The sequence below is a fragment of the Marmota marmota genome, unplaced genomic scaffold, assembly GCF_001458135.2.
Source record: "Marmota marmota marmota unplaced genomic scaffold, marMar, whole genome shotgun sequence".
Taxonomy (NCBI): Eukaryota; Metazoa; Chordata; class Mammalia; order Rodentia; family Sciuridae; genus Marmota; species Marmota marmota.
The window spans coordinates 29,494,946-29,507,835 of record NW_026000153.1 but is presented as its reverse complement, the minus strand read 5'-3'; the positions used below and the strand labels follow the sequence as shown (position 1 = coordinate 29,507,835).

The following is a 12,890-nucleotide window of genomic DNA, read 5'->3' as shown; positions in this document are numbered from 1 at the left end:
GTATAAGTTTTCAAAATAATTTCTAATTATCTTCTGTATTTCTGTAGTGTCTGTTGTGATATTTCCTTTTTCATCATGTATGTTAATTATTTGAGTTTTCTCTCTCCTTCTCTTCGTAAGCATGGCTAAGGGTCTGTCAATTTTATTTATTTTTTCAAAGAACCAACTTTTTGTTCTGTCAGTTTTTTCAATTGTGTCTTTTGTTTCAACTGTTTCTTTGATTTCAGCTCTGATTTTAATTATTTCCTGTCTTCTGCTGCTTTTGGTGTTAGTTTGTTCTTTTTCTAGGGATTTGAGATGTAGTGTTAAGTCTTTTATTTGTTGACTTTTTCTTCTTTTAAGGAATGAACTCCATGCAATGAACTTTCCTCTTAAAACTGCTTTCATAGTGTTCCAGAGATTTTGATATGTTGTATCTGTGTTCTCATTCACCTCTAAAAACCTTTTAATCTCCTCCTTGATGTCTTCTGTAACCCATTGTTCATTCAGTAGCATATTTCTTAGTCTCCAGGTGTTGGAGTGGATTTTATTTCTTATTTTATCATTGATTTCTAATTTCATTCTCTTTCTTATCTTTATACATTGTGTCTTCATCTCCAATAATACTACCCTTGTTTCAGATCACTCTTGCCTACTGGAAAGACAGAAGAACAAAGGATTGATTCCACTTTGAGATGATGTTGTTCTTACTATCAAAATGCTCTTCTTAATCATGTAGTAGAATTATAGTGTGTCTCTTCCTCAGAACAAAGCACTAGCCCCCAAAGAGGGCTCTAGAGAGCAAAAGAACAAATTTTATCTATCTGGCAGAAACTATGTATGAATCCAAGACAGATAGAATATGTACTTAATGCATGCTAAATTATTTTCTTTGAGGTGTTGGGGATCAAATCTAGGACCTCACCTAGGCTAGGCAAGTGCTTTACCACTGATCTATATCTCAAGCCCTACAGCACTCCTTTTACAGCATTCCAAGAAGCTACCTAATGCAAGAATTGTCTGAGGTCTGAGGGGTTGGTAGAGCTCCAGAAAGCCTCCCTCATGGGCAACTAAATTTGGAAACAAATGATGGACAGGCAGTCCATGGGTGTCCCTGGAAAACCATTAACAAGCCCAGAGCAGTGATTGAACCTAGACTAATTCACTGTGTGACTTTGAGGAACTTATATAACTAGTTAGGGAACTGCCTCATTTGAAAAATGAGATTGTATTTTATTGCTAACAACTAATGTGGACTTTTTCAGTTTGAAAATGTTGCTTTAGTGGTGGTATAAGGTATTTCTAGGGCCATTCTAAATTTACAGTGACTCTATGGATGTGCTAAAAATACATTTAGATGTTTTTATACAAGTATGTTGTAGCTGATCCAATGAGAAATAATTCTATTTCATGGATAGAATGAGGTGGATTAGAAGTAGGGTGTACAAAATGACCAAGACATGAAAATGTCCTCCAAATGGTCCTCATTATGGTCTCTATTTTTCATAATCAGAATGACAATATTTCATACATAATTAGCATAAATTATATACAGAGTTGATAACTATGAAAATAAGGCCACTTTACATACAAGAAAAATATGAAAAATTGTGCTCTATGTATGTAATATGAACTGTAATGCATTCTGCTGTCATTTATTTAAAAAATCAATAAAATAAAAAAAATGCATTCTTAAAAACAGGGTAGCATTTGAATGGTAAAACTAAAAAGTGACTATTTCCTACTTCTCTGTATTTTTGTTTTTATTTGATGAACATTTAAATATTCTATTCTATTTTATAATTAATAGCATAAAATATATTTATGTTTAAATACTTTGCACTTCAACCCCAGGTGAATTATTCTTTATATCTAACAATCACAGTAAAAAATTATTATGGCATCATAGCCATTTATTTAAATTCTCAGAAAAACTTTAATTTTATCCCTAAAACTTGCGTTAGATATTGGATTTACATGCCTAAACTTACTTTTAATGGAAAAATGTGAGGCACATCAGCCTTTTGAAAAAAGAAATATATATATTTAATAAATATATAAATGTATTATCTATCTATCTATCTCTCTCTCTATATATATATAGAGAGATATACACACATATATATATATATATCTCAAAAATTAAAATGATCTGTTGGAATTTTGGCATCAGGCATTCCATATATTAGTTTCCTTCTTAGGATGAAAAATTGGATAGAAGAATTAGTTCTTTCTAGTAATGAAAGGATCATTAAGCCCTCATCTTGGTTTGAAATTTCTCATTTTGTATTATTTACATTGGTTCCTATTCAACTTCTCTCACTCAAATAAAGTCAGTTCTTGTTATTCTATTTTTAGCTCTTATACCTTTTCCTGCCCCTACCCTCTACCAAAATTGGAAGATCAGATTTCATTTCAAGTGTTCTCTTTCTTGCTGGAAGCCCCACTGAGATCTTCTTGCTCCCTGGTTTTCTGGTGGGAAAATGCTTTTCTCTCTCTTTGAGGAAAAATACATTGAAAACAATCTCTACCTTCCCACTGGGAAATCAGAGAGATACCTTTTTGGAAGGAGAGGCCCATTGTTCTCTTGCAGTGATGGCAGCCCAGCTGGACTCCATTTGATGCTTCCCGGTGGCAGCTCCCTTGATGCAAGCTGGCAGCAGGAAGCCTGTCAGCAGCTTCCATCAGCAGGCCTCGAAGCACACACTCCTTGCAGTTCCAGCTGTTCACAAACAAGTGTCATTTATACTTCTGCCATGAGTGGTTCCCATTGGCTCCTAGTAGCAGGAATCTCCAAAAGTGTCTCTTATCTCAAATGCTCTTATGAGAAAAATCTAGCAGCTTCTATTATTTGGAACTGGGTTCTCTGGGTTTTTCCAGGCACTCCAACCTCTCGTATTGCTTGTTACATCCTTGATGTCAGAGAGCTTGTGCTAACCCAAAGGGCAACCCTCAGCTCAATTTTGGAAGATCCCTGTGGTGGGAAACTTGATACCATGTTCTTTCAAAGACTATCATTTGTTCATTTGTTTGCCCATTCCTTCATTCATGCAACAATTGTTCATTGACTATCAGATCTGTGTTGAACATGCTGCCAGGTGGAGGAATTTCCAGAGGAATTAAACCTTGGCTGAACCTCTAAGGAACAGGCTAGTATAGAAGATTCAAATTAAACCAAGCAAAACAATAACATTGATTAGGTAATAGCAGAAATGTGCTTAGACAAACCTTAGAGAAAACAAAGGTTAATTCTGTCTCCAAGATCATCTCAGTCTTTAAGGTACAAGTGAGTGCTCAATCCTTCTTTTGAAATGGAGTTGGAGGGAGAGCAAGATTAACATGCCCCTAGACAAAGAGGTGTGGAACAGCCTCAAGATTGTCAGTATTGTCAGAATACGAGTTTCTAGGAGCAGGAATTTGCAGGGAATTCAGGTAGAAGACAAGTGCCATGCTGTGCTGGGTGTTACAGATATTTTGTTAAAGATTTTGTACGTATTCTCTAGGTAATGCCACTATGAGAAATAAAGAGGAGATATTTATTCTAACTCTTAAAAATGACTCTAAAATATAGTTCCCTAGCAGTGTGGAATGTGGACAGGCAGAAGGAAATGCCTGAAGTGAGTTTATAATGGTTGGAAATACTGAAGTTGTTTCACAGCCTTGATGTCCTGGGGGAAATTCCCTGAGTAGGACTATGTTCACTCAGAGGAGCAGGACTAAACACTGGCAAGACCTACAGCACCTAGGAAAGTTGAATGTGAGATAATATGCAGGAAGCATCAGTGGAGGTTGCCAGGGGCATCTAAAGGTTGACATTCAGGTGACTTGGGTTTGTTCCTGAGCTTATCTAAAATGCCCCCTTGGTGCTTTCCTGAATTGCTTTGGTAGGAATGAGATCCCATGTGAAATAATGAACCATCAGCATTTGGTTTTAAACTCTATCTTCAGGTTGTTAAACACTTGGGGGATAGTTATATTTTGCTCTGAGGCTTAAGCATAATATAAATGAAGTGTTTGTCACAAATCTTAATTCCCTCACGAGATCTTATTTTCTACTGACAAAATAAAACTCAGAGGGATTCAGTCATTTTTTCAACATCACAGAGCAGCACATTTATTGCTTGTTTAAGTGGAGAATCGTAGTATCTTGGCTGAATTTCTAGTTCTCCACCCTTAAATGACAAGTTGTTATTGCATCTCTATTAGGAGTCAGTAGTTAGTTGTGATGATGAAATTGAAATCTGGTTCCTTAATGAAAAAACACAACAAATTTCTATAATAATATTTATATAATAATGTGGTTTTCAACAACCAATCATCATAAGGTGAGACAGTTTTCTGTTTTTTCTCGTCCTACTCTTTATGTTTCAAAGCCATAAAAAATAGAAGCATGTAAATACCAAAACCCAGACAAACACATTTACATACACACATCAGGAAACACAACATGAGGTTTTCATAAACATTACTCAACCATGTGACATGTATTCTAAGTACTCCACAAACATCATCACATCTGGTCTTCAAAAATGACATGTCTTTTATGTGGTATGTGGACAATTTTGCAATTATATGTTGTTTGTGGATTATTAACTGGTGAAAGTACTTGGGAACATATTTTTATTGTTATAAAAGATGGCATTAAGCATCCACATGTGCAATGTGTTGTTCCAGACACTTGAGAACTGTGAAACTAACGTAGGCATCACCAGTGAGCAGCTTTAGCAAAATTAGAAAAATTAGTGGTATCACAATAATAATCTAGTAGAAATATATTGAAATATTCTTCCTATTTTTCTCCTGTCAGAACTCATATGCCTCACTGGGTATTCACTATGCAACTACCAACTCTACAGAGGCTAGAGAATGATTTCAGTCTCCCTGTTTCATTGTAAAACTAAAACACAGAGACTGGTGTGCAGTCTGATGTTGGTGGCTATGCTGCGGAAGAGGCAGAGGTTCTAGGAGAAGCAAAAAGTTCAAAGATTTTTTTCCTGTTTATTATTGTTGTTGTTGGTAGAATTTTCTGGCTTCTAGTATTTATTCAAGAAGAACCCTCACCCCTTTATTTCTGCTTCTTGCACATGATTGAGAAGAACTGCAAATGATTTAGGCCATTTGCAATCTAAAGAGTCTTCTTGCATACAAATAGTGACTAGTATAAAACATACAAGGTTTGCTTATAAAGATATGAGATCAATTCCACAAACATTTCTGTTTAGATTATGAAGAATTAGCTTCCTGAAACTGAGGTGCTTAGACTGGAGCTGAGTGACTATTTATCAGGAGGACAAAGATTGTGGACAAGATTGGAATGTCCAACTCCATGATTTTATGATGGTCAATTACGTTATTACATAGTTAAGCCTTGTAAATAGACAGAGACATGCACAATCAACTGTACAAATATTAGATGTAGATTCCGGGGAAGATTTAGATGATGTACTCTTGCTAGTGTAAGTTTTTGATGTGGCACCATGTCCAGAGTAAAATTGTATGAATTGTGTATTCAGAGATTAAGATAAAGGGACAAATTAATACCTGCTCCAACATTGTTTGGGAAAATTTCCAACTAATTAAGAAAATTAAACATGTGTAAGCTCTTTATTATATATGTAAATGAAAAAAGTATGTTACTAGCACCCTGCTGGGTTTAGCTTTTTGTAACACCTTTTCAAAGAAACAAAGAAAATTGCTATTGAAGAGAGGAAAAGGAATATTTAACAAGTCTCTTATTTAAGTCAGGGTCTACTTATTTAAACTATTTGTTAAAATAAATAGCCAACATCTTGGCCTCCAAATCAATGCTTTTCCACCTACAGTTTCTCACCTTTTACAAGTCATGCCAATAAGTTATCAAAACCAACCAAAGTAGATTTTACAGTGGAAAGTTTGACTTGAAACAGCTTTAATATAGTGTGTAGTGTGATTTTTCCAGCCAGAACTTGTAAAACTACCAATAAATGAATACTTTGAAAAACAGTCTTATAAATGCTTCATCACCCCTGAGCAGACTCTTTTACTCTTACCTCAGGCAGCACTGTCTTCTTCCTTCTCTGTGCTTTGTGAAGACTTTGACCCTCATTTTAAATCTTTTGTTTACCTGTTTGTCATCATAGTGGACGATGACCTCCTCAAGGTCAAATACTGCTCTTTTATTGGTAGTTCATTTGTTTGTTTTTGTCATTATTTGTTTAGGATTTAAAATAGCACACATCCAACATTAAAAAAAAAATCTGACAATGTGGAAAACACACAGAAAAGAAAGTTGGAAATAGCCATTTTTGTCATTAGGTGCACATACTCCTTAATGTGTAGAATGGATAGAACTAATTTTAGAAAAATAAAATTCAATTACATATGTTATTTTCAAATAACTTACATGGAATTTAATTTTACTTGAACTTAAGAAAACAAAGTTAACAGAACTAAATTTAATTTTTATCAAAATTCTAAATTTTTTTTTAAATTTAAACAAAGTTTATAAAAAGATTTTGAAAAACCAAAATTACACTTTGGTTAATGTTTTCTTCACCTATCAACCCCAATTTTTATTTACATTAATTTAAATTTTTTGTTTAAATTTTGAAATATTTGTAGATTTATATCTACAAAGAAATGTGAGAAATAACAGAGAGATCCTGTCTACCTTTCTCCCAGTTTCCTGTTTTCCTTAAGGATAACATACTTCGTATGTACATTACATAGTGAAAAATCAAAATAAGAAGATCAACACAGATTCAACTCATAAACCTGATTCAGGTTTCACCAGTCTTTTATGCATTTGTGTGTGTGTGTGTGTGTGTTTAGTTCTAGGCAGTTTTATCTCATGTGTAAATCGTGACTATCATGGTACAGAAAAATTCCATTGCAAAGATCCTTCAGACCCTGGCATCAAGAATCTATTCTCCATATTTGCCATTTTGTTATTTCAAGAATATGACACAGAGAGATCCATACATTTTGTAACCTTTTGATATTGCCTTTTTCTAATCAACACAATTTTCTGAGATTTACCTAAGTTGTTGTCTACAGTAATTTCTTCCTTTTTATTGATGTAGTATTCCATGGAATAAATGTATCACTGTTTGTTCAACTAATCAGCTGCTGATGGATATTTGAATACTTTCCAGCTTTGCATTATCACAAAGTTTGTATGCATATTCAAGTACAGGCTTTTTAGTGAACATGATTTAATTTCCCTAGGATAAACCACTGAGAGGACAATTATTGGTTGAATGATAAGCATGTTAAGTTTTGCAAGAAACTCCTATATTCCAGACTGGCTATACTGTTTTGCATTCCTACCCACAATGTATGAATGACCAAATTTCTTTGAATCCTGGCAAATGCTTGGTATTATCATACATTATTTTTAAGTGCCTATGGAAATCGACTTTCTATTCTTTCTTATAATCACTTGTTAGTATTATTGCTTTCTATAGTTATATACTCAAGTGGCTCAAAGACTCAATACCATGAATATTGTATTTTTATTGGTGAAGGAATTTTCTTAAATATTTATGTGGTTCCTCTATTCTTCCATGTTTGAGAATATTTGTGACCTTTCTATTTGAAGGACAACTTGACTTGTGTAAAAAGCTGGGTGAGAAGGTGGGAGTGTAGCTCAGGGGTACAGCACTTATCTAGCATGCATAAGGCACTGAGTTCAATCCCCAGCACCACCAAAAGATAAAATAATAAGTATATAATCCTGTCAGAGATTGCTCCATTTTCTTCTAGCAGAGTTGGTTATTGTAGCAAACTTGACCTTATCCCCACAATTCAATGTTGCTTTTCTTACCTGAATATTGACATTCTATATTTTTTGAAAGACAGTAATTTCAAAAATTAATCAGTCTCACTGTGGATTTTCCTAAATGTGTTTATTCTGGGTCCATGTGCATTGTCAGATATTTCTTTATTTTGGAAGAACTTCTTGTACCTTTGAATATTTTTGTTTACTTTTTCCAGTTCTGTTCTTAAGAAACAAGCCATTTACCTCTGGCAGGCTTTCTCCTCCAGAAGGCAATAGAAACATCAAGTTGATATAGCTGTGTTTCCCCCAATAGCCCATGGTGTTGAAATAGGGCTTCATGGGGACATACTGTGGTCCCCATGGCCTGGTCACATTTGCAACTCTATGCTCTACTCAAATACTCTGGAGCCTTTCTTTGTCTTGACAAGGCATGGTTGGTAAGTGGGCTTCACTGTTTGTTGCATCATGTTACATTTGTCAATTTCTTTGTTTCATAAAAATGGTGTTTCTCTCTCTCTCCTTCAGGTGTTGGGGTTGTTTTTGAAAGGTTTGGGGAGGAGAATAAAGCCAAATGTCATACATGATCATCTTTAAAAGGAATTGTTCAGTCCTCACCATCACCTTGCCCTCTTCCTGCTCCTGGCAGAGTACTGACACAGAACTGTTGAATCCATATGGAAATTCTGAGCAAACAAGTAAGTGCACAAATAAGTCAAATTCTGTACTAAACAGAAGTCACAGAAAATAAAAGTGGCTGCAATCAGCTGAAAGAAATAACAGAGACTGGCTCTGACAAGTGTGATTGAGTAAGCCATTGAAGAACTCATTTGGTATTTTTGACCATTTTCTGAATTGCTCATATACAAATCAAGTAAATGATTCATTAACCATCCATTATCACTGTGGAAATTACTGAAATAAAAGGATCATTATGGCCCAGTAATTTTGGTTGTAAGAATATAGCTTTCTTCATTAAGCTTGTAGGGTCTGCTAAACTTAAGTGTTATTGAAATTTTGTGGGGGAAAAATAAATAAATGAACTTCCAGGTGCCAAGAATCATCTGGCCATAATAGTATCCTTTTCTGTGGATTTGCTGATTGACCTTGTTCTGAGTGTTCAACACTGAACTAGGCACATGAAGTATATCAGGTCTCTGATTTTCTGAAAATCCTGTATAGTCATCGTAAGAAATTATAGTTTGGAATTCTGAAATTCTTATTTTAGTTTCCAATATTCAAGTGAATCTTTATTAGCCGTAACAAATGCCAACTAATTAAAGAAACCAAATGAAACAGGGACTTTTTGTATACTGCTGTTAGCAAAGAGATATGACTAATAGAAATGGGAATTATCTGTTAAATTTTTTAGAAAATTCCTGTGAACTAGTAATTTAAATTCTACATGTAGACCTGACAGAAATTCACACCCACATGCACCAAAAGACATATAAAAAATATTTATAGCACCATCATTTGTAATATCTTCAAATACGAAACAACTGAAATTTTTATCATAAGTAGATTAAATAAAGAAATTGTGGTACCCATAGGAGAAAATGCTACTTATAAATTAAAATGAATGAATTAGAGCTTTCTGGATCAATCTCACAAACAACCTGAGGAAAAGAGTTCAGCCTTAGAAGAGTAAATGTTGCAATATTCCTTAGATATAAATTCATAGCCTGAAAAACCCTATATCCAGTGTTAAGAAACTAGCATGATGGTTTCTTTTGGGTTGAGGAAGAATATAATAGGAGCTTCTGGAGTGTTGGCAATATTTTATTTTGGGACTTGAGTGCATGTTACAGGAGTGTGTTCACTTTGTAATCATTCACTGGATGAGTTATTTTGATTTTTACACCATGAAAATGTTACAGTTTAGTAGAAAGTGAAAAAATATTAAAACAAACCGGTAGAACAGAGAGTTTAAGATGGAAGATTGAAGAAAGAAGATATAGTTGTGGAAAAATGAACCTGGAATCGATGTGTTTGTGTTTGTGTGTGTGTGTGTGTGTGCGTACACATGCGTGTGCCAAACTGAGAAGACTAAACATCCTAGCAATATGAAATATAAGTGCAAATGAGTACTCTTTGAAACAGAGAAACAAGCTAAGGAAATTTTAATAAGTTTCTAACAGATTAGAAAGAATTTTGAGTTGCCTAGAGTGGGACAGAGAGAGGGATGAAAGATTCAAAGGATGGGGAAACGAATCTATTTTAAAGGTATTTTCTTGTTATAAAATGAGATAGTCTCACCAGAATGATGAAACAGAGTTTCATGGAGGGAAAATAGCTGGCCCGTGGTTTTAAAACATAGCAGCATCATATGCATCTATCCCTGACAGCAGATAAAAGAAAAATTACAATTAACAAATGGCAAGTACAGTGGAAATTCAAAGTAATCGTGTGGAATTACTTTAAAACATTAAAAAAGATAAAAACAAAGGAAAGAGAGTGCACTATAAAATAGGCAACAAATAATATACACATTTGCTGGGCAATAGCAAGTACACTAAGTGTGGTGGATGGCAATGTTCCCCTTTTCTTATGTAATCCTCTCTCCTGAATGGGCTGTAACGGGATTCTAGGAGAACACAGCAAACATGGCAGAATGTCATTGGTGAGATTGGATTACACACGTACAGTGGTTTCTATCTTCAACTGTCTTCTCTTTCTCTCTTAGTCACTTGCTCTGTGAGAAACCAGCTGCCATATTGTGAGCAGCCTGTGCAGAGGGACATGTGTCAAGGAACTAATGTCTCACACAGTAGAAATAAATGGAGACAGACCAAAGGAGGATTAAGCAAAAGCTATTTATTTAGAGTTTGTTATATACAAGAGAGTCAGCCATGTCACTTGCATTTTGTCAAACTCAAAAAGCAGGCAGAGGAGTAAGAACATTTTAGAGTAGGAAAAAAGGAAGGCATCAGGTGTGCCCTGATTGAAGTCTTCTGGCATAGGAAAACAGTAGATGGGCTAAGTAGAAGTGAAGCACATGGTTAGGGTATTGAATTTCTCTTGTTGGTCCTCAGAAGTGGGGACAGAACTGAGAGAACTGTCAGTTATTAATTAAGTCCTGGTTATTCTGGGATGATTGTTACAGTGGCTATTGTTTGGCTGCTTGGATTGTTACTAGAGAAATCTCTTATACTTCCCACAAGTCTGAATTTCAGCAGATTAGCTCCTGACCTGGTTGTAAAGAATGTGTTGGTTTCCCAGATATATTATGGAAGTTCATGGTTAAGAATTCTATTTTTATATAAGGTCTTCCCATTGTCATTTGTATATTCATTCTCTTAGTTCTCACTTTGGGGTATTATCTGGTTTGTGAGACATTGACCAATTTAGGGAGAACTAGAGATACAGATTTTCACTGCTTGAAGATTATTCAGTCATCCATCATCAACTGCATTGCAAGATCTTCTTGACCTTTTGTTGTTGTACCTTCATAAGGATCATATGATAAGAGAATGGCTGGAGAGAAACATTTATGTCTCTGGATAAAATTCAGTGAATTTCATCATGATCACTATGACAAAAAATAAAGCCATCACTAGTCTCTATAAGGTACTTCAAAACAGGAACTCTAATTGCCCAAACCAGGCCAAGAAAACAAATCTCAAGGACATGAGATCAATCTCAGTGAGATAAGATCTATGGTCTTAATCAATGAAACTGGGATTGACAAAGATTTTTTTTTTTATCATGGGAATTTGGTGATAGATGATATAATCCAGCACTCAATAAAATTGAAGTGAAATCTCTAAATGCATGGCCTTCGCAATCATTAACTTAGGAAAGATAACCAAGGTATTCCCAATTGAAAATGGGAGTGTCTTTGGTCAAAGGATTTCTGAAAGTTTTGGCAGTTTTAATTGAAGGTTGATCTTGGTCCTTTCAACTTTTCCAGAAGATTGTGGGTGATAAGGACAGTGTAGTTTTTTAAGTAAGGGCTAACATCCTACAGAGTTTTAAAGTAATATTTTCCATAACATGTATGTCTCAATCCTCAGTCACTTGACATAAAAGTTTGGATGTCCCATGTTTAAACACAAAATCAAATAGCTGTTAGTGACTGGAAGGACTATAACTTTTCAGCAAGGAAATGTTTAAATCCACCCTGAAAATAAATATCCAACAACTAAAACATATCAAATCCCTTGGAGAGTAGAAGCTGGCTAAAATCCATCTGAAGGTTTTCAAAGGGCTTTGAGACTTTGGGTCTTGGCCACACCCTATCTTTACAGGTTTTCCAGGATGATGTTGTTGACAGGGAACACATGACCTGAGAATGACCTCAGCTCTCTTTTTAAAGTTCACCCGCCAATGTTGATTTAAGACACTAACCAACTTGTCTATTCCATGATGAGTAGTTTCATGGAGAAACTTAGTTAATATTTGAAGTCATCTGGTGCTACCAAGCAGCTGTGTTATGAGCACCAGAGGTTATCAAGTGAAGGAGCAATCAGATGTTTTTTTTCATTTTCAAAACCAGGGGCTCAACATTGACATTTTATAATTGCCACTGGAATTCTTCCAGGGATTTTTTCTTTTGAGGGTTTATTGAGAATCATAACCTTGATTGAAGAGGCTTGTTTGGCATAATGATCAGCTAGAGCACTTGCTTTAGTTCCATATTATCCTTTTATATGGGTCTTAACCTTGAAGATAGCCACATGTCTATGAAGTAGAAATCTGTCTTAAAGTTCTTTAGCATGCTGTCTGTGTTTGATGGGGTTTCCAGCAGTGAGAAAGCACTTTGTTACCAATGCATCTCAAAGTCATGGATGACCCCAAAAGCATGCCTATACATTTACTCTCTGGTTTTGGCTAATGAAGAAGCTATGTTTTAGTTTAATAAATTGTTCATCTGTGTTGACTTTAGCTTAGAGGACTACATTCTGAAGGAAGGATAAATTCCTGATAACATATTCTACTTGAAAACCTCCAGTTTCAGTTTTGAGATATGATCTATCAGCAGCAAATATCAGGTCAGGGTTCTCAACAGAGTCTCTAATACACACAAACAAGGAAAGGAGTGTTCCCTGACTGAGGTGCAAGTCCTAAGGCTCCTGCTGTTGGTCATGGAAGGAGAGGGGGAGGATTCAGGGTGAACAGCAGTGAGTGCTTATGTGAGAGGGACAGAGTGATA

At 35.2% G+C, this 12,890-nt stretch overlaps 1 long non-coding RNA gene across 1 annotated transcript in view; it reads left to right on the top strand.

Moving 5' to 3' along the window:
- The first annotated feature begins 7,462 nt into the window (after positions 1–7,462).
- Positions 7,463–12,890, top strand: part of LOC125611553 — a 69,975-nt gene continuing 64,547 nt past the window's right edge. The window contains exon 1 of the long non-coding RNA XR_007341766.1: positions 7,463–8,433. This is a non-coding gene — a long non-coding RNA (uncharacterized LOC125611553). The remainder of the gene's footprint in view (positions 8,434–12,890) is intronic.